The following is a 13,924-nucleotide window of genomic DNA, read 5'->3' as shown; positions in this document are numbered from 1 at the left end:
TCATACGGAAGAGTTGGGTACCCCCTGCTTTAGGGCTGACTGTGCAATAATATCACATATACTGTACATACCCACTGAGAATGCACTATATAATATACTTCCCTTTTGAGAATAACAGCTGTTTGTTGACTTGGGCTTCCTATGTGAAATCAGTTCCCATACGTAATACACATAATAAATATTTCTTGTCTTTTCTGTCTGATGCATGTTTGGCAGACACTCATTTTTGCAAGAGGTGAAAACTTTGAAGAATGCTGAGAATTAGGTAAACTTGGAGTTTTTCTTGCTGGAGTTTCCAGCCATATCTAAGAATATCCTAAAGAGTGTCAGCCACCGTACAGAGAAGAGTGACGGAAGTGCTGGTTACGCAATCCATTGTATTTCCAGCGGTGACCTGTACTCGGCGTGATGGATGTCAACATTGATGTCACGTGACCTTTTTCAGAAGACCGCTAACGGCGCAGCAGAGGACGGGGGGTGTGGCATCGGAAGGGTTCAATCTTAGGAACCCCTCGGCAACGGAAAAAAAAATGCATCTTTACAAATTGTATCCGATATTTATAGAGTCATTCCAAGCAAAGTTATCCTCTAAATTAGGGGGGAGTTTAAAGTTTGGTCAGAAAGCAAGTTTGGACCTTCAGACAAGTGTCTGAACATTTACCTGTTGGGTGAGAGCCAATCGGCGTGTAAATTAGCAGTATTACTTCCCCTATTTTATATGATAGCTTCCCGTGGTCAACGGTTTTTAAGGACCCTTTGGGGTTTTACTAAAACCGGAGAGTGCAAAATCTGGTGCAGCTGTGCATGGGAGCCAAGCTTCTAAGGCTGGATTCACACCTATGCAGTTTTAGTGCTTTTTGCATTTTGCAGATTTGCACTACAGTCCATTTAACATGGTTTCCTATGGAACAAGTTCTGTAGTGCAAATCTGCAAAATGCACTAAAACTGCATAGGTGTGAATCCAGCCTAAGGCTGGATTCACATCTATGCATTTTTTGTGCTTTTTGCATTTCGCAGATTTGCACTACAGATCGTTGATTTTTGGGGTCCCTCGACAGCTCTCGCGGCTCCTCCCCACATCAGATAGCCCCGTAGGAGAAGCGCTCTCCCAAGGGGGTTACCTTGCGGGCGTGCTCCCGAGTGCAGCGTTTGCGTCCATAGACACAAATGCCAGACTTGGCCCCGCCCCCCGGTGCCTGTGTCATTGGATTTGATTGACAGCAGTGGGAGCCAATGGCTGCGCTGCTATCAATCTACCCAATCAAATGCCGAGAACCCCTGTGCAGAGAGACAGCGTGTCCTCCTCGTCGTTGGAAATTCCAGGGCTCAGCTAAGTAAAACGGGGGGGGGGGGGTCTGGGGGGTCTTTGACTGACAGAAGTTTTTTCACCTTAATGCATAGGATGCATTAAGGTGAAAAAGCATGAAGGTTTACAACATATTTAAAGGGGTTGTAAAGGTTCGTTTTTTATTTTCTAAATAGGTTCCTTTAAGCTAGTGCATTGTTGGTTCACTTACCTTTTCCTTAGATTTCCCTTCTAAATGTTTTTTTTCTTTGTTTTCTTTGTCTGAATTTCTCACTTCCTGTTCCTCCTCAGTAAGCTATTCTGGCTGACTAAACACCGCTCGGATGATGGTGTGAAGTTTACTGAGGAGAAACGGGAAGTGAGCAATTCAAACAAAGAAAAAAAACATTTAGAAGGGAAATCGAAGGAAAGGGTAAGTGAACCAACAATGCACTAGCTTAAAGGAACCTATTTAGAAAATAAAAAACAAAGCTTTACAACCCCTTTAAGCAAAATGGATGCGGATTCCGCATCCAATTCGCACTACAGGAGACTGTGACGGGTTCTTTATGAAGCCGGTTCACACATCTCCGGGGAGGCCGCAGAGTGCACAGCAGAAGGTTCCTGTGTGTCTTTGGCTCCATTTCAGGTCTGAATTCAGACATAAATTTGGACCTAATTTGGACCTGAAATGGTGAACGGTGATGCACCAGATCCCCCTGCTGTGCCCTGTGGACATAGTGTGAACCCAACCTCAGTTTCAGTAAACGAACCCCTTTGAGTCTAGTACAGATTTTAAGGGGGGACTCCTTGCAAAAATCAAGAACCAAAAAAAAAAGGGTGGACCCCCCCCAGAAAAAAAAATCCATACCATACCCTTTTCTGAGCATGTAGCCTGGCAGGCCAGAAAAAGGGGATGGGGGGAGAGGAGCATGCAGCCCTATTCCCTGAACGTTAACAGGCCAAATGCCCTCAACCCCCATGGCAAAGCACCATTTCCCTATGTTAATGAAGACAAGGCCTCTTCGTCACAGCCCTGGCCTGGTGGTTAATGGGGGGTCTGCAGGCCAAGGGCTTGTCAGAATATGGAATCTCCTTTTAGCTATAAAGGTAACCAGATACTTCATGTGAATGAGAGCTAGTTTATGCTAGCATTAACATTATACAGGCGGGTGAGGGGGCATTATGTACACTGCCTGTTGTAACTCCACAAAACCCACACCATGGTGGCGCCACCGCATGCATTTCACAGGATTGCATGGCGGTTGTGGCGTGACCTCATTCAGTGGAATGGGATATCTTCAGTGGGCTTTGTTGGGGTCCCCACTAAATAGAATTTACTTTTTGTATTGAAGCCTGCCCCCCAGAACAGTGCCCAGCCATCCTTCTCATGTGTTTGACAGTTCCTTGCCTAACAGCCTACAAACTTATCATCATTACTGTTGTGTTAACATTCGTCTCCCACTTACTTCAACGGGGGTTCAAATTTGACGGCTGAACTTTAGTAATGTTTGCCAAACCTGGTATGTACTCTAAATATTCACCCCACCCCTTTAAATGGCAGCCACCTATCTAAATACTTACCTCCAGTACTTTTAGAAGGGTGTTGACAAGACTTGATGCCTGGTTCATAAAGAGAGCATGGCAATGACCGGTCTTCCAAGCCAGAAGATACTGGACCTTCAGTGGACTCAGTGACCTTTAGTGGACATTATTCAGGGCAATTTATTCCTGAAGCTACTAAAGAAATGGTTGCAGATTGAGTTGAAGTTACTGGATGGAGAGTTAACAGTTCCAGTTGGAGTTCAGCTGCATGCAGGGCCGTCTTTAAGGCAGGGCAAAAGGGGCAGCTGCCCTGGGGCCTGTCATTGATGGGGGTCCAAAGCAGCTGCCTCATACTTGCCAACTATCCCAGTTTAAATTCCCTTGTCCCTTGAAGTTTTAGTCCTGTGCTATGTCCCGATATCTGGTACTAATGCTGCCCAGCTCTGCCCTATTGTTGTATACAAGTAAATACATGTAAATAACCGGCATTCATATGTAAATAGCAGCAGCATTATTAAGTAAATAGATGCGGCCGGCTGCATTGATATGCAAATGAAGGCAGCATACATATGTATATCATGCTCCCCTGCAGTGAGGTGATGATGTGCTGTAACCTCTAGCAACGAATCAGTGGGCCATAATGTGTGCTGTAACCTCTAGCAACCAGTCAGTAAGCAGTAATGATATGCTGTAACTCCTGAAAACCAATCGAAATTTCTGCCTGGTCTGATACAGTAAACTGATTTTAAGTCTAGCTGTTATTTATTGTATGTCTCAGAGCAGGTGGAGAGTGAAATTGCATGGGGGGGGGGGGGGCCCAAGAAAATTCTTGCCCAGGGTCCAATCAATATTAAAGACGGCCCTTGCTGCACGGTTGCAATGTCTCCCTGATAGCATTTGCAATGCGCTAGTCTTTTTTTTTCTTCACTTGAATTGCTCCTTATAACCTACACAGGATCAGGTGATGGACAGACAAGATGACCCACATGACTCGGTGAAGAGGGTGATCGTTGGAAAGGTTGGGTGAGTACATTGCTATTTTGGACCCTGGCACCCGTTATCCGCTGCATTACCCAGCCATATATGATCTCTGCAATGAGGTCAAAACATTTACCCTCCAGGTAAGTTTTTCCAAAACTCCCAAAAATGTCATCTAACCTTACCGGATCCTCTTTCCCCAGTCCAAGCGGAACTTTTCCTGGGGCAAATGTCACCTGTAAACTTACATAATATCAATTACCGACTGCTTGAATGTTGTTTTTTTTTTTTTTCCGTAGTGTAAACTCCAGAGGTCTCCGTACACAGGATTAAAAATAAAACTCGGATCATGGGGAGTTGTAATCAGCAGCAGTGAAGGAGGTGGGATAGGCCTCAGTCACATGGATACAGTTGGACTTATTCAATAATAAAGGGCCAGCTGCAAAGCAACCACTCAAAATATCGTTTACTGAGCTTCAATGGGTACAAGATGGATTCTATAAGTTGTTGTACTTTACTGCAATTAGCAACTTCTATTTCATTGCACGAGCTGTGCGCAGGGCTTGACTGGGACAGAAATTTGGCCCAGGACTTCATTGAGACCGGCCCACTTACATTTTGAGTGTCCCATCAGCACCCCCTACATCAGAGTGTCCCATCACCAGCCCCCTTGCATCAGAGTGTCCCATCACCAGCCCCTTTGCATCAGAGTGTCCCATCACCAGCCCCCTTACATCAGAGTGTCCCATCACCAGCCCCCTTACATCAGAGTGTCCCATCACCAGCCCCCTTGCATCAGAGTGTCCCATCACCAGCCCCCTTACATCAGAGTGTCCCATCACCAGCCACCTTACATCAGAGTGTCCCATCACCAGCCCCTTTGCATCAGAGTCCCATCACCAGCCCCCTTACATCAGAGTCCCATCACCAGCCACCTTACATCAGAGTGTCCCATCACCAGCCCCTTTGCATCAGAGTGTCCCATCACCAGCCCCCTTACATCAGAGTCCCATCACCAGCCCCCTTACATCAGAGTGTCCCATCAGCAGCCCCCTTACATCAGAGTGTCCCATCACCAGCCCCCTTACATCAGAGTGTCCCATCACCAGCCCCCTTACATCAGAGTCCCATCACCAGCCACCTTACATCAGAGTGTCCCATCACCAGCCCCCTTACATCAGAGTGTCCCATCAGCACCCCCTTACATCAGAGTGTCCCATCACCAGCCCCCTTACATCAGAGTGTCCCATCACCAGCCCCCTTACATCAGAGTGTCCCATCACCAGCCCCCTTACATCAGAGTCCCATCACCAGCCCCCTTACATCAGAGTGTCCCATCACCAGCCCCCTTACATCAGAGTGTCCCATCACCAGCCCCCTTACATCAGAGTGTCCCATCACCAGCCCCCTTACATCAGAGTGTCCCATCACCAGCCCCCTTACATCAGAGTGTCCCATAACCAGCCCCCTTACATCAGAGTGTCCCATCACCAGCCCCCTTACATCAGAGTGTCCCATCACCAGCCCCCTTACATCAGAGTCCCATCACCAGCCCCCTTACATCAGAGTGTCCCATCACCAGCCCCCTTACATCAGAGTGTCCCATCACCAGCCCCCTTACATCAGAGTCCCATCACCAGCCCCCTTACATCAGAGTGTCCCATCACCAGCCCCCTTACATCAGAGTGTCCCATCACCAGCCCCCTTACATCAGAGTCCCATCACCAGCCCCCTTACATCAGAGTGTCCCATCACCAGCCCCCTTACATCAGTGTCCCATCACCAGCCACCTTACATCAGAGTGTCCCATCACCAGCCCCTTTGCATCAGAGTCCCATCACCAGCCCCCTTACATCAGAGTCCCATCACCAGCCACCTTACATCAGAGTGTCCCATCACCAGCCCCTTTGCATCAGAGTGTCCCATCACCAGCCCCCTTACATCAGAGTCCCATCACCAGCCCCCTTACATCAGAGTGTCCCATCAGCAGCCCCCTTACATCAGAGTGTCCCATCACCAGCCCCCTTACATCAGAGTGTCCCATCACCAGCCCCCTTACATCAGAGTCCCATCACCAGCCACCTTACATCAGAGTGTCCCATCACCAGCCCCCTTACATCAGAGTGTCCCATCAGCACCCCCTTACATCAGAGTGTCCCATCACCAGCCCCCTTACATCAGAGTGTCCCATCACCAGCCCCCTTACATCAGAGTGTCCCATCACCAGCCCCCTTACATCAGAGTCCCATCACCAGCCCCCTTACATCAGAGTGTCCCATCACCAGCCCCCTTACATCAGAGTGTCCCATCACCAGCCCCCTTACATCAGAGTGTCCCATCACCAGCCCCCTTACATCAGAGTGTCCCATCACCAGCCCCCTTACATCAGAGTGTCCCATAACCAGCCCCCTTACATCAGAGTGTCCCATCACCAGCCCCCTTACATCAGAGTGTCCCATCACCAGCCCCCTTACATCAGAGTCCCATCACCAGCCCCCTTACATCAGAGTGTCCCATCACCAGCCCCCTTACATCAGAGTGTCCCATCACCAGCCCCCTTACATCAGAGTCCCATCACCAGCCCCCTTACATCAGAGTGTCCCATCACCAGCCCCCTTACATCAGAGTGTCCCATCACCAGCCCCCTTACATCAGAGTCCCATCACCAGCCCCCTTACATCAGAGTGTCCCATCACCAGCCCCCTTGCATCAGAGTGTCCCATCACCAGCCCCCTTACATCAGAGTCCCATCACCAGCCCCCTTACATCAGAGTGTCCCATCACCAGCCCCCTTACATCAGAGTCCCATCACCAGCCCCCTTACATCAGAGTGTCCCATCACCAGCCCCCTTACATCAGAGTGTCCCATCACCAGCCCCCTTACATCAGAGTCCCATCACCAGCCCCCTTACATCAGAGTGTCCCATCACCAGCCCCCTTGCATCAGAGTGTCCCATCACCAGCCCCCTTACATCAGAGTCCCATCACCAGCCCCCTTACATCAGAGTGTCCCATCACCAGCCCCCTTGCATCAGAGTGGCCCACTGAGCCATCGGCCCACCGGGAAACTCCCGGTAGTCCCAATGGCCAGTACATGCCTGGCTGTGCGAGAAGACTATCTGTGTTTACAGTCCAGACGAAGGACGGTTCCGGTCCCCGAGGAGCTTTTTTAAATTGATATCGATCAAGTTTCTTCCAAAATTGCTGTACTACTTTGTTTTACCGCATTAAGGGCAAAGTCCATCCAAGATTGCCGTCTCCACCAACCCAAACAGCCATGGTGAAGATGTCGCACTTCCTTTTTCTTTTTTTTATTGTCTACCTCAGCTTCAAGTGAAGGCATCATAGAAGGGTGAATACATACAGTTGTGCTCAAAAGTTTGCATACCCTGGAAGAAATTGCGAAATGTTGGCATTAATACTGAAAATATGACTGATCATGCCAAAAAAACTGTCTTTTATTTAAGTATAGCAATCACATGAAGCCATTTATTATCACATCGTTTTTTTTTTGGATCCTTTTTAACCACTTGCTTACTGGGCACTTAAACCTCCCTCAGTCCCAGACCAATTTTCAGCTTTCAGCGCTGATGCACTTTGAATGACAATTGCGCGGGCATACAACACTGTACCCAAATGAAATTTTTATCATTTTTTTCCCACAAATAGAGCTTTCTTTTGGTGGTATTTAGTTACAGCTCGGAGTTTTATTTTTTGCTAAACAAACAAAAAAAGATGCAAAAAAAAAAAAAATCATGTTTTAATAGTTTGTTATAAAATTTTGCAAACGGGTCATTTTTCTCCTTCATTGAAGTGCGCTGATTAGGCGGCACTGATGGCTGCATTGGTGGGCACTGATGGGCTGCATTGGTGGGCACTGATGGGCTGCATTGGTGGGCACTGATGGGCTGCACTGGTGGGCACTGATAGGCATAGTTAAGGCGGCACTAATAGGCACAGATAAGGCGGCACCGATGGGCACAGATAAGGCGGCACTGATGGGCAAAGATGGGCACAGATAAGATGGCATGGATGGGTGGCACGGATAAGTGGCACGGATGGGTGGCACGGATGGGCACTGATAGGTACCACTGATAGATGGGACTGATGGGCACTGATAGGTGGCACTGATAGGTGGCTCTGATAGGTGGCACTGCTGGGCACTGATGGGCGGCACTGCTGGGCACTGATGGGCGGCACTGCTGGGCACTGATGGGCGGCACTGCTGGGCACTGATGGGCGGCACTGGGTCGCAGCACCTTTGAGGCAGATTGTGGGCACTGTGGGTGGCACTGTTGGTGGCACTGCTGGATGGCACTGTGGGTGGCATTGTGGGTGGCACTGTAGGTGGCACTGTGGGCACTATGGGCACTGATGGGGGGCACTGATGGGGGGCACTTACTTTTATTCAGGATGGCACGGCGGTGGGCAGGTGGGCACTGGCAGGGGGCAGGTGGTCAGCTGTATTGCTGGCCGTGATCGGGACTGATGTCCCGATCACGGCCGCCGGTGATCGGCTTTTTTTTTCTCTCCTCGCGCTGTCAGCGCGAGGAGGAATAATAGCCGATTACCGGCTCCGTTCTATCACATGATCAGCTGTCATTGGCTGACAGCTGATCACGTGATAAGGGGTCGGGATCGACCCCTTGCACGGATCGGTGATCAGGCGAGTCTCACGGACTCGCCGATCACAGAGCGCGCCGCGCGCGCCCCTCAGGGGGCGCGCAGGCCGCTCGTATCCGGGACGACGTCAATAGACGTAGTCCCGGAAATGTAGGTCCGCGCTGATGCCGTCATTTGGCAATAGCGCGGATCTGTAGTGGTTAAATCATAACGATAACAGAAATCACCCAAATGGCCCTCATAAAAAGTTTACATGCCCTGGAATGTTTGGCCTTGGTACAGACACAGAAGGTGGCACACACAGGTTAAAATGGCAACATACATAGTTTAAAGTGGAGGGCCACCCTGAAAAAAAAATACATAAAAAATTAGAAAAAAATCTGAAAAACAAAATGAATTTTTTTTTTTTTTAATTTACCAGAAATGCCTGTTGCTAGGCACATCATCCTAATCTGCCTCTTCCTCCTCCGCGGAGATCTTCTGGTCTTCTCTCCTCCGTGCGGCGTCTTCTGAGTAATGGGTCGCGCTGTGTTCTGGGAACTGTGTGTACCAGAACACAGCGCACCCCATTCACAAAGTGCTGCGCGACTCGCGCATGCGCAGTAGGAAACGGGCAGTGAAGCCACAAGGCTCCACTACCTGTTTCCCTTAGCCAAAATGGCGGTGCCAGGAACCCGAGGGATGGGTCAGCCGACATCGCGGGCGGCCTGGACAGGTAAGTGTGCTTATTAAGTCAGCAGCTACAGTGTTTGCAGCTGCTGACTTTTAATTTTTTTTTTTTAAACCGGCCCTCCGCTTTAAGGTTGAATAAAGACACCAGTCCATCCAGTTAAACCTGAGTGAGTGTCTACAACTGTCCCTATCCCTGTACATCGCACACTCACATCAGTCACTACCCTCAAGGAGCCCACAATCCAAGGTCCCCATTCATCTACTAGGGCCAACTTTTTTGGACAGAAGCCAATTAACCTACCTGCATGACTTTGGAGCATAGGAGGAAACCGGAGTACACGGAGGAAACCCACGCAGGCACAAGGAGAACATGCAAGCTCCAGGCAGGTAGTGTTGTGGTGGGGATTTGAACCAGTGACCCTTCTTACTGCTAGGTGAGAGTGCTACCCACTACACCACTGTGCCGCCCAAACACACAATTAAAGGTTAATTACCCACATTTGCGGCTTTTTAAATCACAGTTAGTATCTGTGTATAAATTGTCAATGAGTTTGTTAGCTCTCACATGGGTGCACTAAGCAGGCTAGACACTGAGCCATAAGGAGGTAGAAAATAACAGTAAAAGACCTGCGTAACAAGGTAATGAAACTTTACGAAGATGGAAAAAGATATAAAAAGATATTCAAACCCTTGAATATGTCAGTCAGTACTGTTTAATTACTTATTAAGAAATGGAAAATTAGGGGCTCTTTTGATACCAAGCCAAGGTCAGATAGACCAAGAAAGATTTCAGCCACAAATGACAGTTTTTTTTTTGTATCCTGAAAAATTCCTAACAGGTACTGTAACCTCAGGAGAAATACAGGCTGCTGTGTGGTTGTTTTTAAAGGAGCACAATCCGATGATACTTGAACAAAAAAGAGCTGCATGGTTGTCAGAAAGAAGCCTTCACTGTACAAGTTCCACAAAAAAGCCTGGTTACAATATGCCCAACAACACCTTGACATGCCTCATTGGGCTTTTTTGTGGCATTGGCGCAGTAAAGGCTTCCGTCTGGGAGGTCAACCATGCAGACGGTAAATAGAAGACAGTTTTTTGGTTATGATCAATCATATTTTCAAAATAATGCCAAAATGTCACAATTTCTGACAGGGTATGCAAACTTTTGCGCACGACTGTATTTTGGCCAATAAGAAAATGAAGAAAATCTAGAGATTCCTTATATGATAAGAAAATGTCGCCTTGGACTCTGTTAAGTTCCATAAATAATCGCTTCTCAGGCGTTTGGCCATGTTTGTCATCTGTTCTTGTCAGTGTCCGGTAGGGATGCTCCGGCATCATTCAGGCTCTTTGGCCGGGATAGCTGGCTGTATTCCTGCTGGCATGATGGGTGTCCTGGGGGCTCTCCTCATGGGAAGGAATCCAAATTGAACACCAACTGTGTAAAGTGGGGGTTGGTAATACTTCCCTGGTATGGAGGGTTCCAAGGAGCCCAGTGCCTCCTGTTTCAAACTTTGCTGCCTTGTCTGGCCAGGGGTCCAAGAGGCAGAAAGCCTGCAGTGTTAAGGACCACCTGCGAGGGGTGCCCCAGAGGTGCTCCTGGCATCACTATGGGTTTGGGACCTCACTCTGAGAAAGGGCAGTAGGCCACAACACCACTTGTTTTTTTCTACATGTCGCCTTTTGGGCTAAGCCTTCTGGCCGTGACTGCGACAACTTTTGTTACAAGGCTGCAAGGCCTAGACATGGAACATGCACTCGCACCTTTTTTTAATTAATCTTTCTTTATTTTTATTTATACGTGTGTTACATGCGCTTGCATACAGTATGTGTGTTTTTTCACTCGGATCGTAGGGTGTGGCTCTTCTGGCCTATTCTAAAGCAGGGCCGGTGCTACCACTAGGCAAACTAGGCAGCCGCCTAGGGTGCCCTGGTGCCTAGGGCGCCCTGTTACTGGTGTTCCTACTCTCTTCTCTCTGCAGCAAGCAACTGAGTCTCAGCATTAGCAGGCCGCCACCGCTTTGTTTGCACATAGTGTCAGAGGTGCGGAGAACTGTGTCTGTGTCCCGACTCCCGAACTAATGTAAGCAAGCAAACATTAATTGATGGGTGCTGGTGAGGCTGCATTGATAAGCGCTGGTGAGGCTGCATTGATGGGCGCTGGTGAGGCTGCATTTGATGGATGTTGGTGAGGCTGCATTGATAAGCGCTGGTGAGGCTGCATTGATGGGCACTGGTGAGGCTGCATTTGATGGATGTTGGTGAGGCTGCATTGATAAGCGCTGGTGAGGCTGCATTGATGGGCGCTGGTGAGGCTGCATTCATGGGCGCTGGTGAGGCTGCATTGATAAGCGCTGGTGAGGCTGCATTGATGGGCGCTGGTGAGGCTGCATTGATGGGCACTCGTAGGCTGCATTGATGGGTGCTGGTGGTCTGCATTTGATGGGCCCTTCATTAAAAAGGTTGGGTTTACATGGGCTGGGGAAAGGGGGAGGAGTCAGGGGTGGAGCCAAGGGGGCGGCAAAATGAGTTTTCGCCTAGGGTGTCAAAAATCCTTGCAACAACCCTGCTCTGAATTCTAAGGCAAGGATGTTTTGTCCTATAGGTTCCTTCCTCCCCTGACTTGTAGGCCTCTCTTTGAAAGAGCCCCTCACCCAGTGCTTGTAGGTTTGCTTTGGCCAGCGCCACTAATAACAGTATAGCAGTACATCCAGCTTTCCTGTACTGGATCCAGGCCCCATCAGTTCTAAATGGGGGGGCCCACGCACCTGCTGAGTTGGAGGGCCGGCTGTACTGTCTTATTATAGACACCAATCCTTTTCTGTCTCCCACTGCAGCACTGTCAGCTTCTCCTCCTCTTCCTTCCACTGGCTGCACTGCAAAGGGATTGGTTCTAGAGCATGCACCCCTTCCATCTACTGTCGCACCCCCCCCCCCCCCCCCGTGTGCCTCTTTCCCCAACAACGCTTCCAGCTTCCCTCTTCTCCTGCTGGAGGATGCTGCAGGCACACAATGGGGTGTCATTTACCAGCCCCCTTTTTCCCTGAATGAATACAATGAGCGATCAGTACCAATCACTCCTGTGTCCATTCATCACTAAAAGATATTTACTATGCTTCAGTTTGCTAATAAGCAGGTAGCCTCAGAGCACTTCCTATTCATTCATCTGTGACGCTGAGGCTATGGAGAAGGGGCTGATAAATCTAAGTCCTCGGTTACTTTTGCCTGGGGGAAGCCCTGTCAGGTAGGCTGTATGGAGCCCCATGATGTGCAACAGTAGCCCTGGCTTTGTCTAATCATGAGGAGCGGGGTCTTTTGACTAGGTGGACCTGAGTGTGCCTTACCCTCTCTCTCACTCTGGGGGGTCAGGGAAGGGTCCTTCCTCTTCTGCAAAGGACCATATGACACACTTTAAAGCAGAGGTCCGCTCACCCCTGCAAAAATGAAAAGCCAGCAGCTACACATATACTGCAGCTTCTGACTTTTAATAATAGGACACTTACTTGTCCTGGAGTCCAGCAAATTCGGCACCACAGCTGATGTTTCCATCAGCTGTCAGGAGCTTCCGCGGCCATTGCTGGTAAGGTAACCCGGTAGTGCAGCATTACAGCTTCACGCCGGGTCCTTACTGTGCATGCACAAGGCACCGCTGCGCTCTCCTCCTGGCCCGGCAGCAGGGGAAGGAGGAGGGAGGAGGAGGGAGCCGAGCCACTGACGTAATTTGCCGCTGTCCAGTCTCCTATCCATGTGTCTGGGTCTGGCCCCTTAATCTACATGTGGGGCGCCGGGCGCATGGATTTCAATTTTTTTCCTTTTTTGAAGCACATGATTAGAGCCCGAGGCTCTAATTGGCTTCAATAAGGGGTGGGCTCGGGGCACAGAGCTCTGCGCCCTGAGCCCACCCAGTTATGTGACAATAGCAAATTAATTTTCGTTATTGTCTTCCTGATTCTCATACTGGCCAATCAGGAAGCAGTTCCTGAGATCTGATTGGTCTTAGGACTCCCGGTCAATCAGGTCTCAGTCAGGACCCACTTACTGTTCGGGCTGGAGGAGAAGCGATGGCCCCGGAGTGAGGAGCTGCAGCCCAGATCCATGTCCGCCTGATCTGCCTCCTTTCTAAGGTAAGGAGGCCTCTGATCGCCGGCGCATTCCCATCCGTCCACCGCATGGGGGGGGGGGATTGAATTACCGCATTCCTGTCCATCTCCCTCGGGGGAGGGGGTTGGGGTTCGTTTGCCGAGCCCCCAAATTATAGAATATTGAGCACCCATTGGCTTCATCCTCTATAATGCTGATTATTGGAGGTCCACCCCCCCCCCCCCCCCCCTCAGAAGAGTTCTCCATAATGCACAATAACGAAATAGTTGGAGCCAAGGTCTATCCATGTGTAATGGGCGGAGACAGACCCCTGTTCACAAAATCATGGCAATAAAGTCTCCAAAAGTCATTTAGTCCTCCAATACCAGTGCAGAAATGGCAGCCATGCTGGATGGGAATGTACAGCATACCTGACGGATCTGAATGTTGGGTTTGTTTACAGATGTATTAAACCTTCACTAATCCCACAGGTCTGTATACTCAGTGCAGGAAGCACAGGCCGCTTTCTAGAGACAGGAGAGGGAGAATCTTTAATTAAAGTCATTTCACGAGGCATTTCAAAATCTCACCAAAACGCGACATCATCTCTGCTCTGTTAACCAGTTAAGGACGGGGACGGGTCATGATTTCCGGCCGTCTTATAGCTGGACTCAAAGTGTTAGGTGTTGGGTGGGTTTGTAGTCCCCAATGGCTGCACCTACACCGTCCTCCTATTCCAT

The sequence above is a fragment of the Lithobates pipiens genome, unplaced genomic scaffold (assembly GCF_037356315.1).
Source record: "Lithobates pipiens isolate NorthernLeopardFrog02 unplaced genomic scaffold, aLitPip1_a1.2 Scaffold_22, whole genome shotgun sequence".
NCBI lineage: Eukaryota > Metazoa > Chordata > Amphibia > Anura > Ranidae > Lithobates > Lithobates pipiens.
This window is presented reverse-complemented; position numbering follows the sequence as displayed.